General features: G+C 38.8%; 1 long non-coding RNA gene across 14 annotated transcripts in view; it reads right to left on the reverse strand.

The window, feature by feature from the left end:
* LOC102159861 (sister chromatid cohesion protein PDS5 homolog A) overlaps window positions 1–18,189 on the reverse strand; it is a 145,383-nt gene that overhangs the window by 52,147 nt on the left and 75,047 nt on the right. For all 14 annotated transcript variants that reach the window (XR_002346613.2, XR_002346609.2, XR_002346612.2 and 11 more), the window contains exons 14-19: window positions 17,527–17,608; window positions 14,689–14,737; window positions 14,054–14,193; window positions 6,764–6,879; window positions 2,961–3,066; window positions 344–504 (exon numbers count right to left, since the gene is read on the reverse strand). This is a non-coding gene — a long non-coding RNA (sister chromatid cohesion protein PDS5 homolog A). The remainder of the gene's footprint in view (window positions 1–343; window positions 505–2,960; window positions 3,067–6,763; window positions 6,880–14,053; window positions 14,194–14,688; window positions 14,738–17,526; window positions 17,609–18,189) is intronic.

Below are 18,189 nucleotides of genomic sequence, written 5' to 3' on the forward strand. Positions count from 1 at the left end.
TATTTTATAAAGCACACTACCTGATTAGGGTGATATATTAATAATTCTAAATTAGAATATTAAATTAGAATATTATTAATAATTCTAGATTTCTGTGGTAACTTTTCATTATTAATATTAATATTGTAAAATAATTTTGTTGAAGCAAAGTTTCAGTTTGATTTTCTGCCCATAATAGGGGAGGTGTGTGAAGCAGAGAAAAGATGAAACAAAAGATACTACAGAAAAGTAAATTAAATACATGCTGTCTTTCCTCTCTCATATCTTCCTAAAAGAAACGGTGATCCTATGACTCCCACACTTGGAAAACTTTTGTGTTTACCATGAGAAAAAACATACTCACGATCGTATCTGGGGCAGGTCTGTTTCTATTTTGTGGCCTGTATTTCTAAAAATTTGTATAGCAGCTTCTGCTACCTTGTCATCTTCCATTCTGAGGCACTGTAACAGGGACTCATACGTCTCTGCAGAGTGGAACGAGGTAGGATGTGTGAAAGACAGAACCTGGAGGAATAGATATAACTTTAGAGTAGAGACAGTGGTTTTAATCCATTAAAAGAAGAGAATTATTTCCTACTACAAATAAAATTTTAGAAAGTTCCCATGTGGGAGTTCCCGTTGTGGCACAGTAGAGACGAATCTGACTGGTATCCATGAAGATGTGGGTTTGATCCCTGGCCTCACTCATGAGTTGGGGATCTGGCGTCGCCATGAAGCTATGGTGTAGGTTGCAGACATGGCTTGGATCCCATGTTACTGTGGCTGAGGTGTAGGCCGGCAGCTGTAGCTCCAATTAAACCCCTAGCCTGAGAACTTCCATAGGCCGCAGGTATGGCCCTAAAATGCAAAAGCAAAAAAAGTTCCTATATGGCACAGTGGGTTAAGGATCTGGCATGGCTGCAGCTATGGAGAGGCTGCAAGTGTGGCGTGGGTTTGATCCTGGCCTGGGAACTTCCATATGCTGTAAGCATGACCAAAAAAAAAAAAAAAAAAAAAAAAAAATTTTTTTTTTTTTAATTAGAGGCTGCATATGCTAGCAGCACAGAATAAAGATTATAGCTCACAGTCTCCCTTGCAGTTAGTTGTGGCTAATGAGACATTAATGGAAATACTGTGTAGTAATTCCTGATATACAGCCCTTGCCTTGTTTTCTTTACCTCTTGGTCTATTCTGATACTGGGAATGCAGAAAACGCAGGTCTTTTTTCATGGAGTGTGATACTGTGATATGAAAAAGTTGCTAACACTGAGCTTTATTTCACTGGAAAAAAGATATTTTATAAGGAAATATTTTAAGAGAAATTCATCACAAAAAGATCACTCATCATAACTATAAACAAAGAAGCCTTTGGAAGTTCCACGGAGTTCCTGTGTGGTGCAGTGGGTTAAGAATCCAGTGCTGCTGTAACTGTGGCACAGGCTGCAACTGTGGCTCAGTTCAATCCCTGGTTTGGGAACTTTCATAAGCTGCAGTGCAGCCAAAAAAAAAAAGCCATTATTGGGAACTTTTATTCATGATTACAAACATATAAATTAGTTATTCTCCTTATTTATTATGATGTAAGTTTCAGGTTATCCTTAAGGAATTTATAGCAAGTTATACATGTCTACAAAGTTTACCTTCCATGGAAAAGAAACAATTTGGTCAGCATAACATAGCAAATAGCACTAAAGGCAGAGAAAGGAAAAGGGAGAACAGAGCATATAGTAGCCCTAATTAACTTATTCAATAAGCATTTATTTAACAGGTTATAAAGTGGAGAGACTTTCTTTTGGTAATGTTTACAGTGATAATGTTTAGTTATGAGGTTTTACTTATTCATAGAAAAATGGAAATTTAAATTTGAAAAGCTGAATCAAATGACATATTTAAAATGTACGCCTTAGGAAGGATGTTCCCTCGTGGGGCAGAAGGTTAAGGACCCTGTGCTGCTACAACTGTGGCCCAGATTTCATCCCTGGCTCAGGAACCTTCACATGCTGTGGGTGCAGCCAAAGGGGGGGGGAAGTTTGCTTTAAAGACAATTTTACTCTTAAAACTATTTATAACCTCATTACTAAAAATATAATCAAAATCTTTCTCATGAAGCATCTAATCAATTTTTCCATGAAACGATATGTAATAAGATCATTCCAATACAATCCCATTACTTTCTTTTCTAGTGTTGTACTGATTTGTCACTTCTCCTTTAGTTCATATGTTGAAATGGTCTAAATGTCTCTTTGCCTTTAATTTCTTCTTCTCTTCATCTAATGAAAGCTGTCAAGTGCTATATCATAAAAAAACCATATTAGGAGTTTCCTAGTGGCTCAGTGGGTTAAGGGTCTGGCATTGTCACTGCTGTGCCTCAGGTCATTACCGTGGTGCAGGTTCAATCCCTGGCCTAGGAAGTCCTGCATGAAGGAGCCCGCTCCCCAAACCCAAGTTACCTTTCTACCCCAATGGCACTCCACAATCTGGAACCAAGTCTGTGTTCCATTATTCCCCAAAGCATTACTTAAAACAGGCCAAGAACTATTTTGTTTGATGAGGATGTGTCCCCCCCTCCCCGCGACTAAATCACATATCTTATTAATTGTTAAATACTTTGAATTCTTTGGCATCTATTAGGATTACTACCAATTGTTTAAGGAATCCCTAATGCTGTTTTGAAGTAATTCCTGTGAGCAGTCCTACTACCCCAGATGCAGATTCTACGAAAGATAAGAGTAGGTCATTTACTGCTATAAGCACAGCAGGCATGAAAATGATGAATGAAATAGCAAAACCAAAATACATTATTTTATAATGCAAAATAATTATATTATTATGATGTTGTGAACATGTTATTTTTATAAAATATGATTTATATGACAAACTTTAATCTTTTGATTAGTTTCCAATGAAATAAAACCTGATTCTTGCATATCTTTAAGGGGATTCAATTATGAATGCAGAAAGACAAACTATTTCAAAAATACCTTAAGAAGTTCAAGTCCTGAACGAATAGCTGTATCTGGACTTACACCCTCCTCTTCATCATCTGCTGTCCCCTCTATTGATTTATTCATCAGTTTTACCAGTGCACTATTAAAATAAGAAAATTTAAATTAGTAATCTTACTTGATTAGTAACTATATATAATTACATTGTGGCAGACATAAAATCTAAACATCAAATATTTTCTGGGGGAAAAAATTATTTTGTGACTTTTAAAATTTCCCTTTCTACATGACAGCTGAACTTAAAGTCTACTGAAAAACAATAAAACTAAAATTAAATGACACACACTTAGAAATATATTTTTATAACTATAAGCAATGTAATATTTATTCCTATACAGAGAGATCATTTGCAATTTTAAGAAAAACAGTAAGGGAGTTCCTGTCATGGCTCAGCTGTAATGAACTCAACTAGTATCCTTGAGGACATGGGTTTGATCCCTGGCCCTGCTCAATGGGCTAAGGATTCCATGTTGCTGAGAGCTGTGGTGTAGGTTGCAGAAATGGCTCAGATCCTCTGTTGCTGTGGCTGTGCTGTAGGCCAGCAGCTGCAGCTCTTATTCCATCTCTAGCCTGGGAACTTCCATATGCCGAAGGTGTGGCTCTAAAAAGACAAGAAAAGAAAAAAAGAAAAAGAAAGAAGGAAAGAAAAAAAAGACAAACAGTAAGATGCTAGTTGCTAAACAGACAAATGAAAACTAAAACATGGAGTTCTCGTCGTGGCGCAGTGGTTAACGAATCCGACTAGGAACCATGAGGTTGCACGTTTGATCCCTGGACTTGCTCAGTGGGTTAAGGATCCAGCACTGCCGTGAGCTGTGGTGTATGTAGGTCGCAGACTCAGCTTGGATCCCAAGTTGCTGTGGCTCTGGCGTAGGCCAGCGGCCCAGGGGTCTGATTAGACCCCTAGCCTGGGAACCTCCATATGCTGCAGGTGCGGCCCTAGAAAAGATAAAAAAACAAAAACAAACGAAAAAACAAAAAGCAAACAGTAAACATATAAGGACAAAGACATTAATCACTTGTATTTATTGAATTAGTAATTCCACTCCCAGAGATTTATAGCAAAGAAATTTATAGCAATTCATGAGATACACCATGCTATATTCATAAACATATTCATCAATCAAAAACTATTTAGCAGGAACTATATCCAATCCCTTGTGATAGAATATGATGAAAGATAATATGAGAAAAAGAGTGTGTGTATATACATATATTTATGTATGACTGGGTCACTGTGCTATACAGCAGAAATTCAAAGAACAATGTAAATCAACTGTAAAAAAGCAAAGAAACAAAAAACCAAAAAGCTATTTAGGAGTTCCCACTGTGGCTCAGCAGTTTAAAAACCTGACATAGTATCCGTAAGGATGCAGGTTTGACCCCTGGCCTCGCCTGATTGAGTTAAGGATCCAGTGTTGCTGGAAGCTGTGGCATAGGTCATAAATTTGGCTTGGATCCAGGGTTGCTGTGGCTTTGGTGTTGGGTGGCAGCTGCAGCTCTGATTCAATCCCTAGTCGCCCAGGAACTTCCATATGCTGCAGGTGCAGCCTTAAAAACAAAGAAACAGACAACCCTCCCCAAACATCACCATTATGAGCTGAACAGTGTACCCCCAAATTCATGCTGAATTCCTAACCTCTAGTACAATTCAGAATGTGGTTATATTTGGAAATGGGGCCTTTAAAGAGATAGTGAAGGTAAAGTGAGGTCAAATGGGTAGGCCATAATCCTAAATGACTGCTGTCCTCACGTGAAGAGAGCAAAGAGGAGACTATCTCCAGGCACTGACAAGCTTGAGAAGAAATCAGACTTGCTGATGCCTTAATCTTGGACCGCTAGCCTTCAGGATGTGAGAAAATGAATTTCTGTTAAGTCACACAGTCTGTGATACTTTGTTATGGCAACCCTAGCAAACTAATACAACTGGCATTTTAATACAACAAAAGTAGTGACTCGTATAAGATAAAATAACTAATAGCCAGAACCAAGTCTCCTGATCTAAGGGAAAGAGAATCAATAAATGCCATTTAGGGAGCTCCCGCTGTGGGGGCAGTAGGATTGGCAGCATCTTGGGAGTGCTGGGACGTGGATTTGATCCTCAGCACGGCACAGTGAAAGGATCCAGCATTGCCGCAGCTGCAGCATGGGTCTTGACTGTGGATTGGATCTGATCCCAGGCCAGGAACTCCATATACCATGGGGTAGCCAAAACAGGGGAAAAAAATTGCTATTTAGTAACCAACTCAAAAAGAAAAATGTATAGCTTAATCTACTAGAAAAATGGTACAAGGGAAAAGTATCCACAGAAATTTACAACAGCAAATGACTGGAAACTGAAAAGTATGAAATTTTGGGAACTGCTAATTAAAAAAAAAAAAAAGTTGTTAACATCTATTGTGCTCGTCTGCTCACTTTCTATTTTTATTTTATTTTACATTTTTATGGCTGCACCCACAGCATACGGAAGTTCTGGGGCCAGGGACTGAATCTGAGGTGCGGCTGCAGCAACACCGCATCCTTTAACCCACTGCACCCATCCAGGGACTGAACTTGCACCTCCTTGGCGACCTGAGTCGATGCACTTGGATTCTTAATCCAACGTGCCACAGCAGGAACTCCTACTTTTTATATATTACCACTAATTCTCATAATCATCCAACAAGGAGATGTTATACCGATATTAAAGTTAAAAATTAATTAAAAACTCAGATAAATTAGGGGACTTTTTTTCAAAGCCCAAAAAGCTGGTAATAAATAAATGTTTTGAAAACAGATTAGTCTTAATGGCATTCTTGTGCTCCTTTCAAAACACTATTCTATTTTTCACATATCTCAGGTGAGCAGTGATATTATACACAGTATCCCAATGTATTAGTATGATACACACTAATGAATATTATGTGGCTTATTAAAATGGTGAGAAAACTCAAAGGCTGATCATGGCCTACAGGTTTAAAGTTTTCTTCCTTCTCTGTTCTTTTGTTCCAGGATTTCTGTTCTTTTTCTCTCTTTTTAGCTTTTTAGGGCCACAACTGCGGCATATGGAAGTTCCCAGGCTAGGGGTTGAATCAGAACTGCAGCTGCTAGCCTACACCACGGCTCACAGCAATGCCGGATCCTTAACCTGCTGAGTGAGGTTAAGGGTGGAACCTGCATCCTCATGGGTAACAGTCTCGGTTCATAATCTGCTGAGCCACAACAAGAACTCTAGTTCTAGGATTTCTTTTTTTCTTTATTTTTAAAAAACTTTTCTCTTAGGTGTATAACATGCCTATATTATTTATTTTTTGCTTTTTAGGGCCACACCTGTGGCATATGGAATTTCCCTGGCTAGGAGTCAAATCAAAGCTATAGCTGCTGGTCTACACCACAGCAATGCCAGATCCCAGCGACGTATTAGACCTACACCACAGCTCACAGCAATGCCAGATCCTTTTAACCCACTGAAAGAGGCCAAGGATTGAACCCGCATCCTCATGGATACTAGTCAGGCTTGTTTCTACTAAGCCACAATGGGAACTTCCTAAAATTTCTTTAATGAGCATATTTAGACTAAAAATAAATATAAGAAGTCTTAGAAACATACAAGATAGGGAAGCAAACCAAAGACCAGAAATGACCAGTTCCTTCTTTCAACTTGAATGATGTATGCTTCTGCCATTAAAAAGGTATACAGGGAAATCTTTTAGATCTCCTGAGGTGCCCAGAATTTAAACTTACAACAATGCAGTTTCAAATTACATTCTATTTTTGAATGAATATATTTCTTTGCTTACCTTATGGCTTCTGAATCAATGTGCACAGGTGCAATTCTTTCCAACAGAAATTTGACCATCTCTAGAAAAGGATTTGTTGGCTGCTTAGGATTTGCAAGCTTCCGGGCTATTTCTCTCTATAGGAAGGAAAGAGTTTTACCATAAGAATGATCCTTTTTCATGTTTTTCAAAATAAAAGTGATCATAGGCATCAAAGGCATTTAAAAATACAAAACCACCAGGAGTTCTCTTCTGGTGCAGTGGGGTTAAGGATCTGGTGCTGTCACTGTGGTGGCTTGGGTTGTAGTTTGATCCCTGGCCTGGGATCTGCAGCATGCCTGAGTGTGTCAAAAACAAACAAACAAACAAACAAACAAAAAAACCAAAAAGAATTCCTGCTGTTGTGCAGTAGGTTAAGAATCTGACTGAAGAAGCTCAAGCCTGCAGAGTCATGGGTTTGATCTCTTGCCTGCTGCAGTAGATTAAGGAGTTCGATCCCTGGCCTCACTCAGTGGGTTAAGGATCCTGTATTGCCGTGAGCTGTGGTGTCAGTTGCAGACTCGGCTTGGATCCCATGTTGCTGTGGCTGTGGCTTAGGCCACCTGCTACAGCTCCAATTAGACCCCTAGCCTGGGAACCTCCATATGTCATGGGAGTGGCCCTAGAAAAGGTGAAAAGGCAAAAAGACAAAAAAGCCCCCAAAAAACCACTTAAATATGGAGTTTCTACTGTGGCACAATGGGATAAGGGGCATGGATTTGATCCCCAGTCCAGTGCAGTAAGTTAAGGATCTGGTGCTGCTGCAGCTGTGACACAGGTTGCAACTCTGGCTTGCATTCATTCTATCCCTGGCCTGAACACTCCTATGCCAGGGGGTGGCCAAAAAAAGAAAAAGAAAAAAAATCTAAACTTAAATACTGTACCACGTTTTGAAATCAGACTTATTTTGTGCAGGTCTCCCACAGAAGGGATCCCCCCACCCCCACACACTTTGCATAAAATTTTGTTGCTTTAATATAAGATAAATTTAGTGATTGTCTAATGACAAACATGTCAATGGAAAATTGCTAGGCAAACTATACAGTCAGTACTAAAAAAGGGAAAAACTAGGTATTAGGAGAGACTTATGGTATTGCATATAAGCACAGAAAAAAATAAAAAAGGAAATACTAACAGGAAAAATAATGTCCCATTTAAATACCGTAACAGCACGATATAAAATATACACCAGTGTATATAAACAACATTAGTTTTTAAAACCTGACCTTTTTGTATTCCTATACAGAAATCTTACATTTAAGTAATCCTTCATAACCATATTTTATATGTGTAATTTTTTTTGCCTTTTTGTCCTATTTTTAGGGCCGCACCATGGCATATGGAGGTTCCCAGGCTAGGAGTCTAATCGGAGCTGTAGCCACCAGCCTAAACCAACTTGGGATCTGAGACGTGTCTGCGACCTACACCACAGCTGATGGCAACACCAGATCCTTAACCCACTGAGCAAGGCCAGGGATTGAACCCGCAATCTCATGGTTCCTAGTCAGATTCGTTAATCACTGAGCCACAAGGGGAACTCCTTATTTTACGTATGTAAGATTTAGGTAATCTCATAACAATTACTTTAAAATAGCATATATATCATAATCTTAAGTGATATTGGAGATAAGCAGCAACAGTTTCCTTGTTTTCTTTACACACTCAAGGGGAAAAAAAGACCCACACGTACTTCCAGTACACAAACAGAAACATGAGACCAATAATACATTTTACAATTGAAAAGCAGCTGAGAACTTTTGAGAAGTAACCCTATGTGATCCTTTTAGGAAATGACAGCAGAAAGAGAAAAGAAAATGAATTATTTGTGTATCCTTCACAATGTTTCAGAAATTTCTGATCAAATCCATGCTACCACTATAGGTTGATATTACTATTACTACTACTACTCATTTACTAGTTGGTAAGTTGTTTAGTACTCTTTTTTTTTTTTTTTTTTTTCTTTTCTTTTTAGGGCCACACAACAGGGCATCCGGAAGATCCCAGGCTAGGGGTCAAGTTGGAGCTACAGCTGCTGGCCTACACCACAGTCACATCAATGCAGGATCCCAGCTGTGTCTACAACCTACATCACACAGCTCACGGCAACGCCAGATCCTTAACCCACTGAGCAAGGCCAGGGATCAAACCCGCAACCTCATGGTTCCTAGTCGGATTCTTTTCCACTGTGACAGGTTGGGAACTCCAGTTGTTTAGTACTCTTTTTTTTTTTTTTTCTTTTTTTTTTGTCTTTTTGCCTTTTCTAGGGCTGCTTCCCTCAGCATATGGAGGTTCTGAGGCTAGGGGTCTAATTGGAGCTGTAGACGCCGACCTCTGCCAGAGCCACAGCAATGCAGTGGCTGAGCTGAGTCTGCGACATACACCACAGCTCACAGCAATGCTGGATCCTTAACCCACTGAGCAAGGCCAGGGATTGAACCTGCAACCTCATGGTTCCTAGTCGGATTCATTAACCACTGCACCACAACGGGAACTCCGTTTAGTACTCTTAAGTTATATCAAAGAAATAAGGAAACAGCCCCTATTCTTGAGCAGTTTATAATTTATTAATCTTATTATACAAACTTAAAAAAAGTTGCAGTTATAGATCTCCTTTTTTCATACTTTTTTTGCATTTTGATAATAAAAATATCTATTCATTTAAAAAATAGTATTTTTTCACATATACAGTATCCCTTCTTATATATTTTGTTTTCCTAGCTAATGAAAATGACTCCTGAAAGGATTTAATACTATCATCATTCTTTTTGCAGTTGCAATCAGTATTAGATAAAACAATAAAACACATCTCTCATAAGAAATAATTTCCAAAGGTTTAACTTGCATGTTAGTGACTGGTTCTTTTGGATTCCTGGACCCAATTCCAATATTGGCGGGGGGGAGCAGCAGTGCCCCCCGCAATGAACAATTCTCTGCATACCAACAGAGAACCACCCCCCAACTCTCCCACTTCAGATGCCAGCTGCAAGCCCAGGCTGTCACTCATGCTTCTGACTGGCTGTAGATGAGGGTCTGGGGACCTCTTACTTGGACATTAGTTGCCAGTTGCAAGTCCAGGTTTGCCTATACTTCTGACCAACTGGCTATAAATCAGAGGTTCCCACAACCCCTTGGGCTGAATTAGTTTGCTAGACTGGCTCACAGAAGTCATATAACACAACAGCAAGAAACATTTTTCTTATTATTTTTAATTTATATTTATTTTTTATTTATTACTATTTTTCTTACTATTACTAAATCTATGTGGTTTTTATTAAAGTACATAACTCAAAAAAAAAAAAAAAAAAAAAAAAAAAAAAAAAAAAAGTATAAAACTCAGGAATAGCCAGATGGAAGAGATGCATAGGACAAGGTATCGGGAAAGGACTCAAACTTCCATGCCCTCTATGAGCTCAAATCTCCACATGTTCGCCAAACCAGAAGCTCTCTGAATACTGTCCTTTCAGGGATTTATGGAGGCATCATTACCTAGGCATGATTGATTAAACAAATTATTGTCCATTGGTGACTGAAGTCAATCTCCAGTCCATCTCCCCATGAAAAGTTCCAGCCCTCTAATGACGTAACTGACACCACTGGCAACCATCCTCCATCCTTAGGTCCCAAAGTTACCTCATTAACATAACAAAAGACACTTAGGACAGGTCAAGGTTTTTAGGAGCTCAGTACCAGTAATGTGGACAAAAACCAAAAAAATATATATTTCTCATTATAAGTCACAATACCACAGCTGGGTACCACTCTTCTTAAACTATAGGTTATACTAAAAGAAAACAGAAAGCACTCTATGACTGTTACTTAATAGCATAAGTTACCATCTCTCCTCCTACTGTTCTTTTCTTCTCTACCTCCTCCAGGAGACATAACTGTGCTAATATTTACCAACAAGGCCTGAATCTACGTTCTAAATATAACTGCTGGAAGCTACATGCACATGGTTACTTCTCCTATCGTGAAAGTATCTCCTTCGATATCCAGTCATCCAAACTAGAAATACAATAGTCACTCGTGACACAGTGGTCTAATTCCTACTCATCCTTTAAGAATTTAAGTAGAATCACCTATTTGAGAACAAGCTATTTCCATTTCCACTCTAGACTGGGATGGCTGCTGTTCCTCTGCATTACCAAAGCACATGATTCTATCAGAATACTTAGCCCACTTGGGTTCTCTACTGAAATATTTGCCTGCCTCTGTGGTCACCTAGAGTGCAACTTTGGTGATAGAGCATATATAATACAATTTACTAAATTATGTAGTGAATTATAATGGTGTAGGCTTGAACATGGGAAAAAGTAAAATTTGGACTTCTGAAGATATAATACATATCCAGATATTTCCATAAAGAAGGATGAAATAGCAAGCAGAGCTGAAGCTCTGACAAACTGACAAATAAGTGGTCCTCCTCCAGAATCAAGATGTGAAACTCAGAAGTTCTCATTGTGGCTCAGCAGTAATGAACCCAACTAGTATATATGAAGAGATGGGTTCAATCCCTGGCCTCACTCAGTGAGTTAAGGATCTGGTGTTGCCATGAGCTATGGTATAGGTTGCAGATGAGGCTCAGATCTGGCATTGCTGTGGCTGTAGTGTAGGCTGGAAGCTGCAGCTCTGATTCAACCCCTAGCCTAGGAACTTCCATATGCCACGGGTATAGCCCTAAAAAGACCAAAAAAAAAGAAAAAAAAAAAGATGGGGAAACTCAAAACTGCAAATCTATATATATAGCACGTTATTTCAACACCGCTGCTCACCCTCTCACTATATCATCAGTAGAAGAGTTAGTAGGCAGAAATCTATATCTTTCTCCCCTTTTGTCTCAGTTTCATTCCTGAAAAAATTTTAGCAAAAGTCCTTTGAGAAAGGACTATGAATAATGTAAATTGTGGATATTACTTAAATATCCTCTGAATAACCTCCCCTACAAAAAAAGTATCTATACCTTGCTCTTTCTAGTGCAAGTGCAGTCTTCATTTCTACTTTCTTGGTTGCTATAATTAATTTGTCATTCTAAGATGTTTTGGTTACAACATCTGTTCTGCATAGACTTTTTGGATTTGGAAATGCTTGTATACAAATAGTAGGAATCTGTGTTACTGCAATTTTTCAAACTTAAGCTCAAGTCCTTTTTTTTCTCAGACTAGAAAATACCACTTGGTTGTTCATTCTCAAGGTCCACATTTCTTGAGCAGTACTCAATTTGTACTGGTTCTTGCAAACTGATGGAATGTATAGAAAGAACACTATCGTGGGTCTATGAATCTGGACTTGATCTGCAGCTCAGCCACTATAACCAACTGTGAAACACACTGGATTAGAAGCTTCACATCCTTAAAATTCAATGTCCTTATCTGTAAAATGAATTATCTCTAAAGTATTTTTGAGCTATTTCACTCAACAATCCATTTATATTAGTAGATACTTGGTAGGACACAGTATTCTAGAAGCGGGAAAATCTAAATGCCAAAGAAGTAAATGAAACCACCCCACTCAGAAGTGCAAAGACTGGAGTTCCCGTTGTGGCACAGTGGTTAACGAATCCGACTGGGAACCGTGACGTTCGGGTTCGGTCCCTGCCCTTGCTCAGTGGGTTAACGATCCGGCGTTGCCGTGAGCTGCAGTGTAGGTTGCAGACTCGGCTCGGATCCCGCGTTGCTGTGGATCTGGTGTAGACCGGTGGCTACAGCTCCAATTCGACCCTAGCCTGGGAACCTCCATATGCCGCTGGAGTAGCCCAAGAAATAGCAAAAAGACAAAAAAAAAAAAAAAGAAGTGCAAAGACTGAGGTATTCTAGGCCCTTGCATATCTATGTCCCTAAGCCCTATGGAAGAAACCTAAATTGGTTTCCTCCTACCTCTTCCTAATTACTACCTTTTTCAGACCTGCTTGGGACCCTCTATTAACCCTACTAGACTGGGGGGGGAAAAAAACCCTACTCCTTGCTCCCAGATGACTTTGTATATTCATCTATTATAGTCCTTAACCCTTATCACATATTTCAATAATAATTCTGGAGTTTCTACTGTGGTGCAGAGGAAACAAATCTAATATCCATGAGAATGCAGGTTCAATCACTGGCTTCACTCAGTGGGTTGGGGATCTGGCGTTGTTGTGAGCTGTGATGTAGGTCACAGACTCAGCTCAGATTCTGAGCTGCTGTGCTGTGGCATAGGCCAAATGCTGCAGCTCCATACCCCTGGCCTGGGAACTTCTGTATGCTGTGGGTGTGGCCCTAAAAAGCAAAAAATTAAAAATAAAAATAACATTCTACTTTAATTCTTCCTAGAACAAAGTTAAACATAAATAACTGATTTTCTTTCTCAATCATCTCTGTAAGTCTGGTCCCAAGCACAGTGCCTGTTACATATGTATAATACTATAGAAACACAATTTATTTAAATCCTAAACGGCAGTGCAGGACCATGTGTTAGGATACACACACACACACACACACACACACATGAATGATATATACCTCTCTTTTGTCTTTTTAGGGCCACACCTGTGGCATATGGAAGTTGGCAAATTGGAGTCTGCTGTCTACACTGTGGATCAAACTTGTGTCCTGATACTAGTCAGGTTCATGACTGCTGAACCACAACAGAAACTCTGATATATATATATATATATATATACCTCTTAATAAACCTGTGAGGTTGTAAATATTTATATATGAAAAAAATGAGCTTCAAAAATACTGACGAACTTACTAAAGGTCATACTGGTAGTGAATGGTGTAGATGAACAGAAACTGTCTCATGTTAAATGAAAAGTTTTCTTTAAAATGGTCTAAAGACAGAATGAAGACAAAAGCCTAAAAAGGAATTACCTTAATCCATAAATGTGTAAATGGCAATGTAACTATTACTGATTTACCAAGAAGGACTTTTCCTGGGCTAATACATGGGAGAAGAAAATCCATATACATACACATACACATTTAGTAAATTCTTATTTACCTAATGAATGTAAACATTCATTAAATACAAATACATTCGCTAAATACAAAACATTTTATCTTGCTCAATTCCTAGGGCCAATCTCCCTGGCTCTAGTGTTTTCCTTGGAATTGGGCTGACGAGTGGCAAGTAAAGAGAACCATGTTGACCACAGATATACTCTTCGGTAATTTAGAGCTCACAATACTGTCAAACTCACACCAATAAAATAATCTATGTGAAGTGGGCATTAATGAGATACAGGTTTTTATATGCAAAGCTAGGAGAACAAATATAAAAGTATAATTTACTAACCACACAAACATCTGCCTGTTTGCATGAACAGGTTGGGCTGATTAACAACTCCAACTGAGACCGCAGTTTCTCATCATCACCGAGAACCTGGTTAAATTTTTTCACAAAATCTTGTGCTTTCCCAGGATCAGGCAAATTTTCTATAAAATTAAAAGAGAATCAACATTAGAAAAGAAAAACTACTGTATTAAACTAAAAGCAAGATGTCTTAAAAAATAATGCTGAGCCATCAAAGGGACAATCAGCCTGGAGTTCCCGTCATGGCTCAGCAATTAACAAACCCAACTAGCATCCAAGAGGACTCAGGTTGGATCCCTTGCCTCAATCAGTGGGTTAAGGATCTGGCATTGCCATGAGCTGTGGTGTAGGTCGCAGAAGCAGCTCAGATCCCACGTTGATGTGGCTGTGATGTAAGCCAGCAGCTGTTGCTCTGATGGGACCTCTAGCCTGGGAACCTCCATATGCCATGGGCATGGCCCTAAAAAGCAAAAAAATAAAAAAAGACAATCAGCCTATCTAGTTCTTAGAAGTAAAACTATTAAGAAGAGGATTATTTTTTTCTTAGTATTAAATTGATAGTCGCTTTTAGTAAATTATTTGATGTTTACTATAATGGAGGGAATAGACATACTTACTTGCTATGGTCATCAGTTTTCCAAACATGGCAGAACAGTTAGCCTCTGACTGAAATTTAAAACAAAAACAAGTCATACATGCTAATAAGTTTCTCTAAAGAGACCTATACTCGGTATTGTAAATTCTTTAAAGTTAAAAAAAAAAATCCAGGGGTTCCTATTGTGGCTCAGTGTAAATGAATCTGACTAGCATCCATGAGGACGCATGTTTGATCCCTGACCTTGCTCAGTGGGTTAGGGATCTGGTGCTGCTGTGAGCTGTAGTGCAGGTTGCAGACACGGCTCAGATTCTGTGTTGCTGTGGCTGTGGTGTAGGCCAACAGTTACAGCTCTGACTCGACCCCTAGCCTGGTGGAACCTCCATATGCTGTAGGTGCGGCCCTAAAAAGACAACAACAAAAAAAATCCGTCGTAATCTACCCACTAGAAAATGGCTTACCGTATGGACACCCTATATTTATAAAGAACTATGGAGTAGCAAAAATAATTAAGTTAGCACAAATAGAAGGAAAGGAGGTGTCAGCAGGAAGGTATTTAAAAATTTTCCAAAGCATATGTAACTTTCATGGAGAAATTATCTTGCCAGATGATTGAACGGGAGATAATGAAAACAATTACCATATCAAAATTACTGTGAAACTGTACACCAAAGAAAATTAACCAAAAATGTGGAGAGTAGAAAAATTTTCTTTCTGAATAGAGTCCTATTAGCTATTTCGTGGCCCATTGATTACAATATCACTTCCCTTCCCTCTATTAGAAAAGAGTATTACCTTATTATTAAATCTGTATGAAATTTGAGTAATTTGGATCAGAAATGGGTAAACTATGGTCCCATGCACCACCTGCTTTTGCTAAAGTTTTACTGGATCCCAGTCACGCCCATTTATTTATGTACCATCTAGGACTGTTTCTAGACCACAAATGCAGAGTTGAGCAGTACACCAGAGACTGTGAAGTGGGAAAGCCTAAATTTTTACTATCAAGTCATTTACCAAAAAATAATTTGGAGTTGCCCAGTGGCTTAGCAGGTGAAAGATCTGGTATTGTCACTGCTGTGGCATGGGTTCTATCTTTGGCTTAGGAACTTCACCATACTGCAGGCATGGCCAAAAATTTAAAGTTTGACACCCTCCCTGATTTGTTAAATAAGGCAGTTTATTATTTATTTATTTATTTTTCTTTTTCAGCTGCACTCACAGCAAATGAAAGTTCCTGGGCCAGGGATTGAATCTGAGCTGGAGCTGTGACCTATAGCTCAGGTGCATCAATGCCAGATCCTTGAACCACTGGGCCAGGTGGGGCATTGAACCAGCACTTCCACTCAAACAAGCTGGATCATTAAGTCACTGAGCCAGAGTAGGAACTCCCTGACAACCCTTGCTTTAGCATTTGTGGGCCACTGATGAGTCTCTGTGTATGGCTCCCAAACTAAGAATACCTATTATAGCAATACATTTAGAAGTATATTAAGAATAGACTTGTGGTTGTCAAGGGGGAGGGGGAGGGAATGGGATGGATGGGGGTGCTTGAGGTTAATAGATGCAAACTATTGCCTTTGGAATGAATTAACAATGAGATCCTGCTATGTCTGGTCACTTATGATGGAGCATAATTACGTGAGAAAAAAGAATGTATATATGTATGTATAACTGGGTCACCATGCTATACAGTAAAAAATTGACAGAACACTGTAAACCAGCTATAATGGAAAAAAATAAAAATCAGTACATAAATATACTGATTTTTATATACTGAGACTATATACATCTATATATAAAGAGACCATGAAAAAAAAGAGACACCATTTTATCTATATATAAAGAGACCATGAAAAAAAAAAAAGTATATTAAGAGTATTCAAGTTTCTTTTCCCTACCTTCTAGAAAATGTCAGGCAGAATTTCTTTGTTAATTTGACTTTGGCATATTCAAAGGATTGATACCGTATTTGATACAGAGTCTACACAGAAGAACCAAAAATCACGCAACAAAAAATTTATGACCTTTAATATAATTTTACCTTGAGGTTTAAATTTTAAAATGGATAAACTATGTATAAATTCTTAGTCTAAAATACTTGAAAAACTGGAAAATACCAATTGTTTGCTTATGCTGGAAATTAAGATTTTGTTATATTCATGTGAAAAATAAAGTTACCTTGGATAACTACAGAAATTATGTTTAACTGACATATAGAAAATAAAACAGGGAGTTCCCGTCGTGGAGCAGTGGTTAACGAATCCGATTAGGAACCATGAGGTTGCGGGTTCGGTCCCTGCCCTCGCTCAGTGGGTTAAGGATCCGGCGTTGCCGTGAGCTGTGGTGTAGGTTGCAGACTCGGCTCGGATCCTGCGTTGCTGTGGCTCTGGCATAGGCCGGCGGCTACAGCTCCGATTCGACCCCTAGCCTGGGAACCTCCATATGCCGAGGGAGTGGCCCAAAGAAATAGCAGAAAGACAAAAAAAAACAAAACAAAGAAAGCAGGAGTTCCCGTCATGGCACAACAGAAACTAATCGCACTAGGAACCATGAGGTGGCCGGTTCAATCCCTGGCCTCGCTCAGTGGGTGAAGGATCTGGTATTGCCATGAGCTGTGGTGTAGGTCACAGACACAGCTGGGATCTGGTGTTGCTGTGGCTGTGGTGTAGGCTGGCAGCTGTAGCTCTGATTGGACCCCTAGCCTGGGAATCTCCATATGCCGAGGTGGTGGCTCTAAATGGCAAGAAACAAACAAACAAACAAAACCCTTGAGATACTTTTTGCTTACTTCATTATACATAACTACAGAAATATTAACGACTACAACAAACTGAATTTAAACAAATCATGAACCTACTGTAGGTTGCTTGTGCAAATCCAACAGTTCTCGTACATGACTTCTAAGCATGTTCTGACACTTCCACATTTCATTGAGAGCTCTGTAAATAAAGTTTGGAATATGAAAAAAAAATATATAGAAGAACAACACTGGTAACTAGTCAACCTTACTATGTTTCTTACTGAATTGTTCAGAAACACCATTCTTCTACACCTACCTAAAATTTTAAGCACCAGAAAATTTATTCATTAGGATTAAGATAGTTTAGTTTAAAACAATAAATACAAGCCTTCTTATGAGAAAATATTTGAGAAGTTTAGAAGGATGAATAGGATCTTGCAGGTAAACTGTATAAATTAAGACATTTTAAGCAGAGGTAGCCAGAATGTTCTGCTACAAAGAAAGATAAAATGTCATCAAAGTGCATGGCATGAACAGGAAAGTTAAAAAAAAAATTATGGGCTTGGGGTACAGAGTATGAGTTGGGAGTAAAAGGAAACTGGCACACTCCATAGAAAAGGATCAGATCATGAAGGCCTTTTTTGCCAGGTTATAGGAATATGCATGAAACAGTGTATTTGATTTCAAAAAATGAATTTCTTCAAAAAGATATGGAATCAGGATGCCAAATTTAAATTAAGCTTATTTATTCTAGATGCTTTTCTCTCGCTGAAAACAGAT

Source organism: Sus scrofa, chromosome 8 (assembly GCF_054392235.1).
Source record: "Sus scrofa isolate SSC_HxYL_T2T_F1_AM1 chromosome 8, Sscrofa_HxYL_maternal_Yorkshire_Landrace_v2.0, whole genome shotgun sequence".
Lineage (NCBI taxonomy): Eukaryota > Metazoa > Chordata > Mammalia > Artiodactyla > Suidae > Sus > Sus scrofa.